The following is a 12,776-nucleotide window of genomic DNA, read 5'->3' on the forward strand; positions in this document are numbered from 1 at the left end:
AAATGTTAACTCCTCAAAGAGCCCTTGTCTGGCCACTATATTAAGAGCACTGTAGACAGTCTCGCCTGTTAGTATGCTTTATTTTTGCTTCCCGACACATATATTGCTATCATTCTTGTCTGTCTTCTCTGAGAGAGCTGGAACTCTGTTTTGTTCACCCCCAGCACCTAGGGTGCTTCCTTTCCTACAGTGTGTACTGAATAAATGAATGAATGATGTAACTTGAGGCACAAAGAGGTTAACTGTCAGCTTCCCAAGGCCTCACTGAACTCAAGACTGATTTCTTTCTTATTCTGTTCAGATGAGGTAGCTCAGAAATAGGTCCAAAAGTCTGGAAGAAGTGCAACATGGCATAGTAATGTAAAATTGAATTGATTTATGGAAGCAGTAAGACCTAAAAACACTACATTTGCAAATGTATTTATCCTTGTGCTCCATTTGGGGAGCATGGCTGGTTAGGAAGGGCTACTATTGTAGTTCAAGAGGCATTCAGGGGACCTTATGGGTCCCTGTTGATCATAAAGTAGTCACCTTATGAGCAAAGATATTCAATGCATATTTACCTTGAGTTATAGAAGGCTCCCTGCTAGTCAGAAGCACAACACTCCTCAAACATATGTAAGAATGCAAAGAAATGGAACCAAGACTTGGTGTTGCTGACTCTCCTCTAGAACCCAGAAATCTATTTCTCCTTCTTTATTTTCTGAAAATAGAAAAACACAAATTTCTTTTGCCATGGACAAGGGATTTGTTTTATTCAACCAGGAAAAATATACACAAATATTAGATTATCAAAGAAAAATATATGTGCAGGGAAGACCAAGGCCAGTTTGCTATTCCAACTCAATGATGTGCTGTTTGGGCTTGGCTATGATATTCTTCTCCAGGAAGGATAAAAATCATATCTCTAGCTACTCTAGATTCTCGACGCCTGGAAATATTCCAGCATCCCTGGTGACCCCACAGCAATAGGACTGTTGGTCCTGAGCAGCTGTTGACATTGAAAACTGATTTTATACATGCTTTACATAAACCCCTTATTGTTGTTCACAAAGATGGCTTCTCTCCCCTTATTGGATGATATGGACAACTTCTGGGTCATTGTCATGTGCTTGTTGTTGGGTCATCAGCCATAACTCTAGACAGCATTTCAAAGAGGGACTGGTCACTCCTGATGTCATCCTATAAAGGAAAAGGTAACAACAGCAGTGAGGAAAGGGTAAATAAAAAATACCGCTATGATTTGTAATGGACCAGGGAATGTCATAGGTGAGAAGAGTGGGATTACAAATGTGAAGGACTGCTAGGGTTAAACAAAAGAGGGTCCCAAGTTGGCCAACATATCCCTTTACCAGGCCTCAGGAAGCTTCACAGTCTTATTTTGTCTTTATACCAGGTACAAACCTAACTGGTTTCCTCACCTGTGGGATGCTTCCCTGTAGAGTGGGTCCAAAGGAAGTGGAAAATTGTGTTAACACAGTCTTTCATTAAAAAGACACTACCAAAATGAATGCATTGAATTATGATGTTGAGTAAAAAGAGTTTGAAATAGAGCAAAATAGGTATACTGGATCCAGTCAGAGACTTTGTGTTGATCATTCCTGTGGCAGATTTTGCCATTCACTTATCAGATATTTATACAGTGATATTTATACTGATGTTCTATTTTTATAAATTGAGACAAAAATACATAAACTGTCCTTGGTGTTCGGCTAAGGAAACAGTACATAGAACTAATGAAATCTTAGCATATGTAGTGACATAGGCACTTCTATAGATGGGTATTATAATTTTTTTTTATGTTTACTTATTTTTTGAGAGACATAGAGAGACAGAGCACAAGTTGGGGAGGGGCAGAGAGAGAAGGAGACACAGAATCCGAAGCAGGCGCCAGGCTCCAAGCTGTCAGCACTGAGCCCCATGCAGGGCTCACACTCATGAACCTCGAGATCGTGACCTGAGCCGAAGTCAGACGCTTAACGGAATGAGCCACCCAGGCGCCCGTATAGATGGGTACTATAAGAGGAAGCTAGGGGAGAGTTTTGAAAATCTATTTAAAATTTAGTATAAAACCTTAAAAATGTATAATTTGATCCAGCAATTGTACTTATGAGATTCTTTCCCGAGGAAATAGTACTTTTTTTTTCTTTTTGGAGGGCAAGTTTGTGGAACATTGTATATAAAGTTGTTTTTTCACAGAAGTATTTAGAACTGTCAAATCTTGGGGAAAGACTTACAGCCAATTAACGGCAGAAGAGTTAAGTAAATTCTAATGTGGCATTATTATGAAATATTATGCAATTATTGTAAAATATTCAATAAAAATCATGATACAAAATTTTATATATCATCTCAACTGAGAAAAGAAACTGAATAAGCAAAAGGCTAGATTATGAATATTATTCTCTTTTTACTTTCTTATAGGTTCCCTTTTTTTCTTTGTAATCGTGAGAAAACATACTTTACAAAAATAAATCCTAACCAAGTACATGCTATACAATGCGTGGGTTTTCGTGTATCAGGAATATCTGCCAGAATTTGGAGGCTAATATAGGATTGAGGGTTAACTACACTAACAGGGTCTTGTTTGCTTTGGCACCAGCGCTCCCGTGATGAAGAGGGAACCATATCTCAGAAGAAATGTGATAACAACTGACCAGGGTCTGTGCCCCCCTGAAAATGACCTACATTGAGAGAGTGATACATGATAACTTCGAGGCTTTGCTAGACAAAGGGTATTCTAGAAATTGGATTTCTGATCATTGGCAGAATCTCTTGAGCAGTATCAATTCTTACCACCCACATAAATCTCTCCAAAGTATTTGAAAAGGCTCTTTCACAGTTGTTACACTGTACATATATTTTACAGGCCAAAATCTGGGAACATTCCAGCCCAGATAAATATAATCAGGAAAATAGAGATGAGGACAAATTGTTGTGTGAACCAGTGCATGCTATAAAGGTTAGCTTGTGTCGTTCTTTGTTGTTGTCATTGATGCTGATAATTTGGGGGCATCTCCGCCAGCGTTGCCAATTTTCGTTTATGAAGTCCATACATGGAAGGAATAGCAGCCAGGGCAGATAAAGTACAGAATTTGCCTAATTAAAATCTAGCCTCAGCCTTTTTGTTCAGTGTCTGTGATAGCTTATGTGTGTGGCCTGTACTGCTTTAAATAAATTCAAGTCTCATTTTTGGGTTTTTCCAGGCATACTAGGGAGAGACACAAATGATGCCAGTGTGACAATACATGCATTTTAGGTCTGTCTGTGAGTCTTTTTTAAAGACAGATTATTACATTTTTTACTGCCTAAAAATTGTAAATGAAGAAATTATAAAAACAGTTCAAGGATCCCACCACTTGACAGAAACGATGTAGATTGTTTTGTTGATTGGGAAAGATATTTCAGTCTATGACAAAATATATGAGTTGCTGGGTAAAGTAGCATTATTCCTCTCCCTGATTGCTTGTATTCAGTCACCCACTCCTACCAATTTAATCTCCTGTATCTTTCACGAGTCTGCTCCATTTCCCCTTGTTTACGACCACTGCCCAACATCCGACCTTCAATAACGTCACTCTCCTGGCTAAAATCTTATATCTCTACCTAAAAATATAACCAGCATAGTGTATCTAAAATTATTAGACTGGCCCCATCACATAGCTGGTTAAAACTCTTCAATATCTCCCCTTTTGCCTTCACAATGAAGCCAAACATTTATTTACAGCTCATAAAAGTACCTCCGTGATTTGTCTTTGCTCACTTTTTTCCTCTAATTTCTTGCTTTTTTCTGCTTTAAACTTGTTTCTATAGCGCAAAGCTGTTTGTAGTTCCTGCAGAATTTGCTACCTGTTATTCCTTTGTCTTTACTTTTGTGTGTACTTCCAAAATAAATACCTGTCTGCCTAGTCCTTGTGTGGCTAGCTTCTTAACTTCTGACAGACATCTCAAATGTTTTCCTTTCATGGAACATGTTCCTGACTGGCCCTGTACATTTCTTAATCATTGCATTTCCACTGTGTGCTTTTAATTTGTCAGTCTCTCCTCTTGGCCCGTGAGCTTCTTGAAAACAAAGGCTATGTCTGTCTGTCATAATGTCTCCAGCCCCTAGGACCGAAACTAGGAGGAAGGTAGTTCTCACTAGATGAACATGTAAATCTATGTTAGATCAACTTTCCTAGAAAAAGCCCAAACAGGGTCTTGATGCGCAAAATTTATTGAGTGAATCCTCTTCAGGAAAATCCTAAAAGGGAGGGAGGGAAGCAGAATAGGAAAAGGGAAAGAGCTGAAGAGACAGGTCACAGTGAACTGTAGTCTTGGCATGGTCCACACACAGAGGAGCTCTGGAGCATGAACTTCCCTATAGGATTGTCCCTACTTGATGCAAAGGAGCAGTCTTTTGTATACTCACATCAGGCAGTGGGCATTGGGCACACCCAAGGGGATATAAAGTTCCCAACAGGTGGCCCTCCTCAATACAGGGTAATTTTCAAGAGAAGGAGACAACTGTGAGCTGTTAGCATGAAGCACTCAAAGTAGCCGGAGAACAGGTGCATCAGCTTAGTAAAGGGGATCAGGTTGGGGAATCTATTACATTATTATAGATGTCTTAATCATTTTGTCATTATTCCAATGTGCATATCCAAGTGATACTTGAAGACTAATATAATTTGCCCTTTAATAAGTAAAGTCTTCTGTTTTCATATTCCATTTTTTTGGGAATGCAGCCTTCAAGCTTGTTACCATGGAAATATTTGTTATAGTGACTTAATTAAAAATACTTTCCCTAATCCCATTTGAATATACTTATCCCATTTGAATATACTTATATTATCCAGTCTTTGTAGCCTTTGTTCATGAAGTGGTACATCAGTATGAACTCCTTGTAAAGGAATTAGTTCTGAATCTTAATTCCATCACTGCCTTTACATAAGTTCCCAGAACATTATGGGTGGCAACAAAAGTGGATGAATATAGTGCTTCCTGCCCCACTTTATGACTTCGTAAAGTCCCATTGACCATGAAGGAATATGTACTATAGAGGGGTTATTGAACTAGAGTATTTCCATGGAACCCTCTCTTCAAGGGATGAGAATACTAATAGTAAACTTTCTGGGAAAGTCTTATAGAAAGGTGTCTTATTCTGAAAGACAGAAAAAACAAAAAACAGATTACATACTGTTGGCCTACCTAATTACCTGATGATAATTTTAATAGTAATTTTAACTTATATAATGGAATTAACATTGTCTAGAAATATACTTTTGGAATGATTGTTTCCAAACCAGCAGAGCTTGGGTGCTGAAGTAAGGAAAAACTGAACCTAACAGTAGCAATTCTGGTCATGAAGAGTTAGGTTTTAAATTATCACTTTTTCTTTTAAGATTTGAGATGTCCTGCTACACAAGATTTAAAAAAAATGTTTTGTGGCTATATAAGAAAAATGTATTCATAAGGAGATGCATACTGAAATATTTAGGGGTGAAATGTCATTATGTCTCTAACTTACTTTCACATGGTCTAAGAAAAAAATTATAATACAGAGTGACAGGGTGAGTGTGTGTGAATGAGGCAAAATGTTAACGAAGAAAAAATAAATATAACTCTATGTCATTTAATAAAATGTTTTAATTGTTGAAAAAAAGACATAAGCCCATCATTTATTTAAATGTGTTTATCCAAATAATTTGAAAATATATTGAATTATCTCATATTATTTGCAATCCTCCCCCGAAAAGTATTAAAACATATTAGCAATTTTATACTGTATTTTTGAAGATCATACATTTAGCTTAATGGTAGTAAAACTTCCTAAGCCGTAGATCCTACAATCTCTTTCCATATTACAATGAACATAAGGTGTCTCTGAATTCCAAGGTGCTGTTATTTCATTTCTTTTCCTTGTCTTTTGATGCTCAACTGTTGGAAACTTTTCCTGGTTTATAGTTAAGTACTGAATAATGTTAATTTGCCATAATATTTTTGGTTTTCTTTCAACTGTTTTCTGAGTAAGCATGTTCTGATAGTGTTAAAATCTCTATCCCCAATGCAACTCTACCTCCATTCTCTTGATTTAATTTGCTACTAACTTTTTAGCATTCTCTAGAGCAAATATTTTTGTTTTTACCTTTAAGCATTTTTGCTGTATCTTACAAATCTTTGGGGATTTGAATAATTTTATCTCACTGTTTATACTGCTACCTTGAAGGTGTTTCAGCCTTTTTTCACTGGCAGCAGTGTCTTCTGTGACAGATGGCCTCAGTTACAATAACATGATTCTAGAATTGTATTATAATTCATGTAGTGGTAAAACATGATAATTTCATGCTCATCCCCAGAATTATAACTGTTTAAAATAAAATCCCACCTAGTGTTTGTTTCGTGCAGTGGGAAAAATATACAAAATAATGGTGATAAATATCACATATAATTCATATAGCCTTGACATCTCTGTTTGTGTACAGTTATGTCATTCTATTAACGTGGTGTGCCAGCTCCACGACAGCCATTGACAGGAATCATGGCGGTAACTTGGGCATTGATATCCACCAAGCTTCTAACTAAATACTACTCCAATACAACTCTTTGATAGCACTCTTAGACTACAATTTGGTAATTGAAATTAACTAAATAAAAGAACGTTGTGAAATTGAAAATACCTTAATTAGGAAACACAGTATTATGATGGTAAGGAAAATGAATTCTAGGGTCAGACATAGCTGGGTGGGAATTCTGGCACTTACATTTATTAGCTGGTGTTGAGTGTCTTCAGTTGTAAAATTTAGTTTTTAACTTACCCACTCATTCATTCATTCAGTAAATGTGTGTTGAGCTCGTTAGCAGATATTGTTCCAGGCACTGAGGCTAAGGACATGAGTTAAAAGGACAAAGTCCCTGACCTCAATGGGCTTACATTCTACCAGGGAGTTGAAGCAAACAAAAAGCGGGTACGTAATGTAATACAGTATTACATTACGTATGTATAGTATTAAGGCCTATGAAAAAATATTGGAGCAGAACCTGGAATAAGTGATCAGGGTAGGAAGCTCATGTTTCAGATGGTAATTACGAAAGACTTCTAAAAGGAGGTGATATTTGGAGGAGGAAGGAAAGAAGGAAGCCTTGCAGTTGGTGAGAAAGCTTCTCTGTAGAGAGAACAGTTAGTTCAAAAGCCTTAATAGATATTTTTGTGAAGGGTAAATGAAAATTTGTAAACTCAACCATAGCTAAGTGCTCATTAGTTGTTACACATTCTTTTAAGAAAAGAACTGTAGATAACTCCATAGATGATGTGTCTTCTTTTCTCTAATAATGTACACCGTCCTTTTCATCTTGATTTATTTTCCTTCCCTTGAATCCTACATTATTCATCCTATTCTCAGATCCTTCAGTTTACGCTCACTTTAATCTGTAGCAAGTTAAATTCTTCTTGCAGTATTCAGATGTTACTGCTCTTAGAGGTCCCTCTTTTCTTGCTTCTTGCCATTTTGCTTAGTATTTGTATACGGTGAGTTCTGTGAAATTGATTAACTTACTAAATATTCAACAGCTGCACTCTTTAAGCAAGAAATTCACTATTTCTCTATGATGATGATAGTGGGGATGTACCTGTTCTGTGGGGACCTGTTGTTTTGTGTGTGTGTGATGAAAAACTGGTGTCAAGTTACCATTTGGATGGTGGTGCTCCCAGGAAACCTGGAAAACCCAACAAGCCCCCACCCCTATCAGCCACATTTTTCACCATGGTTTCTACTTTACGCTTCCCTTGATGTGTCCAGCAGAGCAAAGTGACTGTCTGCCTCTGTGTCTGGCTGTGAAACCAGTACCAGAACTTGACCTACTTTTGTTGCATTTCTTTTTTGCCTTATTTGCCTGTAAAATGTTTATTTATGATCTTGTCATTGAGTGTCCAATCAAAGAGATAAACCACACACTAAATTTAACAAGGAAAGTTTATATAAGGAAGTATTAAATGTAACAAGGCACTGGAGTGAAGGACTGGCTAGTAAGAAAGAAAGATGTGTTAGTCTTCTCAGTCTATCATACTAAATTACCATAGCCTATTTCTCACAGTTATGGAGGCTGAGAAGTGTAAGACCAAGGTGCTGGCTGACTTGATTCCTGCTGAGGGCCCTCTTTCTGGCTTATAGTTGGCCACGCTCTTGCTGTGTGCCCACATGGCCTCTTATCTGTGAGCCCCATCCCATGGAGGAAGGAATGGAGGGAAGAAGGAAGGGAGAGCCAGATGAAGAGAGAGAGAGAACCTCTCTGATGTCCTTTATAAAAGCACTGATCCCTTTATGAGGGCACTGCCCTCATGACCTCATCTAAACATACTTATCTCCCAAAGACGCTACCTCCAAATATGATCACGTTGGGGATTAAGTCTTCAACATGTGAATTTTAGGGCATAAACATTCAGTCCATAGCAAAAGAAAAAAAAAAAAAAGAAAAACCCTAAAAACTAGAGGGATTGCTGACATTTTACCCCTATGGCTGAGAGAACATCCAAGGGAAAGCTGCCCTCCATCCTCCCACCTTCAGAACTGAGATCCAAACCTTATTAGGAAAATACATGGTTTACTGAATGGTAGACATCACTGAGGTGCCATGATGGCAGAATTTGCCATCTGGAATTTGTCAGTGATTCACCTTCTGAGGTACCTGGGAAAGCTGTTCATGGGACAGTGTCTTGGCTGAGGCTCTGTTCAACAATATCCAACCTGCTGACTACTGTGCACTGCAGGAGCTGGATACTGGAGAAGTGGGAGCCAGGTGCTGGGGAAGCCTCCCACACTTCAAGAACCTGCCACAGAAGCACGCTGAAATCAAGGAGCAAAACCCTTTCCTCTGACACTGTCTCTCCAGAACCCTCTACTAACAAAGCTGTAGTGCCAGTTAGCAAAGGAGAAATATTTCAAAGGGCCAGATCCAGTTTCAAAGAACAGGCAAAAAAAAAATGGATTTAGAGTCAATTGCACTGATATAAACTAAGAATAAATAGCAACAGAAGCACAGTGATGAACATATTGCTTATTAGCTGGGTAAATTACTTTTCACTGCCCTTCCGAGTTGTATCCATTGCTGCATCCTCTGTGCCTAGAGTAGAATCCGGTCAGTAGAGATGCCCAGTCAATATTTGGTGAATGAATCAGGGAATGAATGAACTAACTTGCTTCACTTTTTTTCTCTAATGTTTTTGTTTTGTTTCTCTCTCTTTTTACTGTAGCCGATGGATGCACTGATTGGTCTGTCGATATCAAGAAATATCAAGTTTTGGTTGGAGAGCCTGTTCGAATCAAATGTGCCCTCTTTTACGGTTATATCAGAGCAAATTACTCCCTGGCCCAAAGTGCTGGACTCAGTTTGATGTGGTACAAAAGCTCTGGCCCTGGAGACTTTGAGGAGCCAATAGCCTTTGATGGAAGTAGAATGAGCAAGGAAGAAGACTCCATTTGGTTCCGGCCAACACTACTGCAGGACAGTGGTCTTTACGCCTGTGTCATCAGGTATTCTTTTAATCCTATTATTGCTGAATCAATAAATCATAGGCTGCTTTCTTATACTAAAGTTTTGCTGCTATCCCTTTCACCTAAAGGTTTTGTCTCAATATTTGTGTGTGTTGCTGCTTTCTCAAATTTAGAACCTAAATCATAAAAAGATGGGATTGGAATTTATATTGAGACATTATTTCTGGCTTATGGAGAAAAGAGATACCATCTGGGTATCTACTTATGTTGCCAGAAATTACTAAAGACTATGAAATAAAATTTATAGACGAGGTGAAATGTTGCACATAAAATGTAAGCAAAGACTTGCAGAAAGGATGCATAGTTTATTGCTAAATGGGTTGTAACATTTTGTTATTGCCCTTCACAGACAAATAGAGCACAGATACCTCGGTTCACACACATCTGTAAAGATGATTTAGGTAAATGTGTGTATGTGCACTGCAAGACAAAGGCAGCATTGCCATGTTAGGGAATAATAAGGCTGTCTTCCAGATCATTTTGTTAACTAAAAGTGCTGGGTCAATACAAAAATTTCCTGGGTCCCTCAGGGCCAAAGGAAAGTTAATAACAAAGCCTGTGCCTTTATCCACACAGAAACTCATTGCACATCCATACGTCTTTGTCTCCTTATGGAAGAGACATACGTAGTTTGCTTAATGATAATGCATTGAAACAGTATCCATGTAACACATTTGTAGTTAAAAATCTCAGTTCAAGCATTTAGCCCTTCATGGATTGTGAATCACACCCTGCATGAATGATTGTGGATGTCATTAGACTATAAGAGCATTGGCAAGGCAGGGTACAGGCATATAGAGGGTGTGTTTAAATCTTTGTCATTTTTTGCATTTTGGTTTGCTAAGAGAAACAAAGCCACGTCTAATGCAATAGATTCTCAATTTGGAGGAAGGCTCAGAATCACGTAGTGTCCTTTTCAAATCCAAATTCGACTTTCACTTCTGAAACTCTAATCTGCAGCTATCACTACTCTGAGGATCATGCCTGCCTCCACCCCCACTTACTCTTAGAAGAATTACCTTTATGCTGAGTCATGGCCGCGGGTGTGTTAGGACATTAAAATGGGTCAAGGCCACATGAAAGTTAAACAGAAATGTGTCTTTTTAGATCCTAATAACATATAGATTCAAGTTCATTTTGGAAAAGATAAGTGAATGCAAATGGAGTTGTGCTTGGGAGAAGTGTTGAGTGGATTATAAAAGAACAAATGCGTCATTCCTTTGGCATTTGTTCTTTCCCTTAGGGTCTGCCAATCCTTTTATGGTCAAACATATCTCTTATTAGAAGTAGAGATTTTCTAGTGGCATTGGTAAATTATTGCCATACTAGTGCCATTAAAGAGTACTTTGTGGACTGACTTTGCTCACTTAACTAATAGTGATTTGATTTAATTTCACTCTGTTTCTTTTTTAAAATAAATCATTATTTCCGATTGTTCATGCATGTAGAGGTGATTCTTCAAGATAGGCAAATGTGTGTCCTCATTTATCTGAGATTAGAACTGAGCTGGATGTCCACAGTCTAACACTTCATTTCATTATATATTGTTGATGGGAAAATAATGATGCGTTCACATTAGTAATCTGACTTTTTAAAGCCCTGAAGTTGCATTTCTTTGATGTGTTTAAATATATAATGTGACCCAGTGCTCTGAGAAATTACATTAACATGTCCCTGAATTTACAGTTGAAGTAATGAATGAAAGGTTGAAAAGTTGCACAAATAGTGACATTTGCCATATGGAAGGTGAAACTAAAAGGCAAACACCTTAAAGTTTTGTATGTGCGAGCAGTATTCTAGAGAAAGTGATAAACTGCAGAAAGAAGATACTTTTGTTATTGGAATTCAAATATTCCAATTGATTTGAAGCTAGCATTGATATGGCTCCCTCTTCAATTTGGAAAGTAGTACTCAAAATCTTTATAAACGGCAATTTAAATAGCATTGCTTGGTGTTGGCATGAGGGGAGCCCAAGGCTGACATTTTGGCACATTGTTATCTGTCAGGCGGCAAAACTGTCACCATTGGTTTTTTAAATAATCCACTTGCAAGGAATTGTAGGTGTTTGAAAATGTTAGCTTGTACTCAGACATTGTAGTCTTTCTGATAAGTGTTCTGAGTATTTATCAATGAAAAAGGTTTAACAACAAGGCTTTTCATGTGCAGCTGATTTGTATTTACACCTATATATGTACAGTTAAATGGTGTAAATAATGGAAACACCTAAGGTTACCATCAGCATAACAAGCAAGAGCTTTCCTACTCCCTTCTCTTAGTATCTATCCTGGACACAGTAATGCCACATAATTCTTTGTTGCATGCTTTGTGGCTTTTTCCTCAGTTTTCTCCTTCCAAAATTTTTGTTTTGATCTTACATGAAAGAGTAAATGAAGGACAGTTGTACAACAATTTCCTTTCATTTCCTTTAGAATGAACTTATTTTGTTAAAAAAAACTTAAGTTTTCTTATACTCTTGACCCCCAATTTTTAACCCCCCTCTTCGGTTGTGCACTATTGGCAGTTTCATGAGCAGAGCTAATCAGTGCACATGTGAGTATTTTCATGCCTCCCCAAAATGGAAGTGTACTAAGTTGTTTAGCACCCTATTTTTTTTACTAAAATTTGTATTTTTGAAGTAATTGCAGTTTCATATTCAGTTACAAGAAATACATAAAGAGATCCTATGAATCTCTTATGTCACTGGTAACATTTTACACAACTATAGTTACAGTCTCATAATCAGAGTTTTGACATTGAAACAGTCAAGTTACAGAATATTGCCATCACTTCAAGGACCCCCCCCCCCCCGTTTTCCCATCTACCTTTCTCCCCCATTATTCCCAGTCCCTTGACAACCAGTAATCTTTTCTCCATATCTATTTTTTAATTCAAAAATGTTATTAAATAGAATCATGTATTATATAACCTTCTGGAATTGGATTGCTCACTCAGCATAATCCCTTTGAAATCTATCCAGGTTGTTGCATGTATCTATAATATGTTCCTGTTTATTGCTGAGTACTGTTCCATGGCATGGAACGTTATCACAGTGTTTATTCAGTCATTGAAAGACTTCTGGGTTGTTTCCAGTTTGGGTCTGTTGAAAATAAAGCTGCTGTGGACATTCATGTACATTTTTTGGTGAACATAAGTTGTCATTTTTCTTTGAAAAATGCCCAAGAATGAATTTGGGTTGGATGGTCATTGCATGTGTGGTATATCAGAAACTGCCCAACTAGTTTCCAG

This window comes from Lynx canadensis, chromosome X (genome assembly GCF_007474595.2).
Source record: "Lynx canadensis isolate LIC74 chromosome X, mLynCan4.pri.v2, whole genome shotgun sequence".
Taxonomy (NCBI): Eukaryota; Metazoa; Chordata; class Mammalia; order Carnivora; family Felidae; genus Lynx; species Lynx canadensis.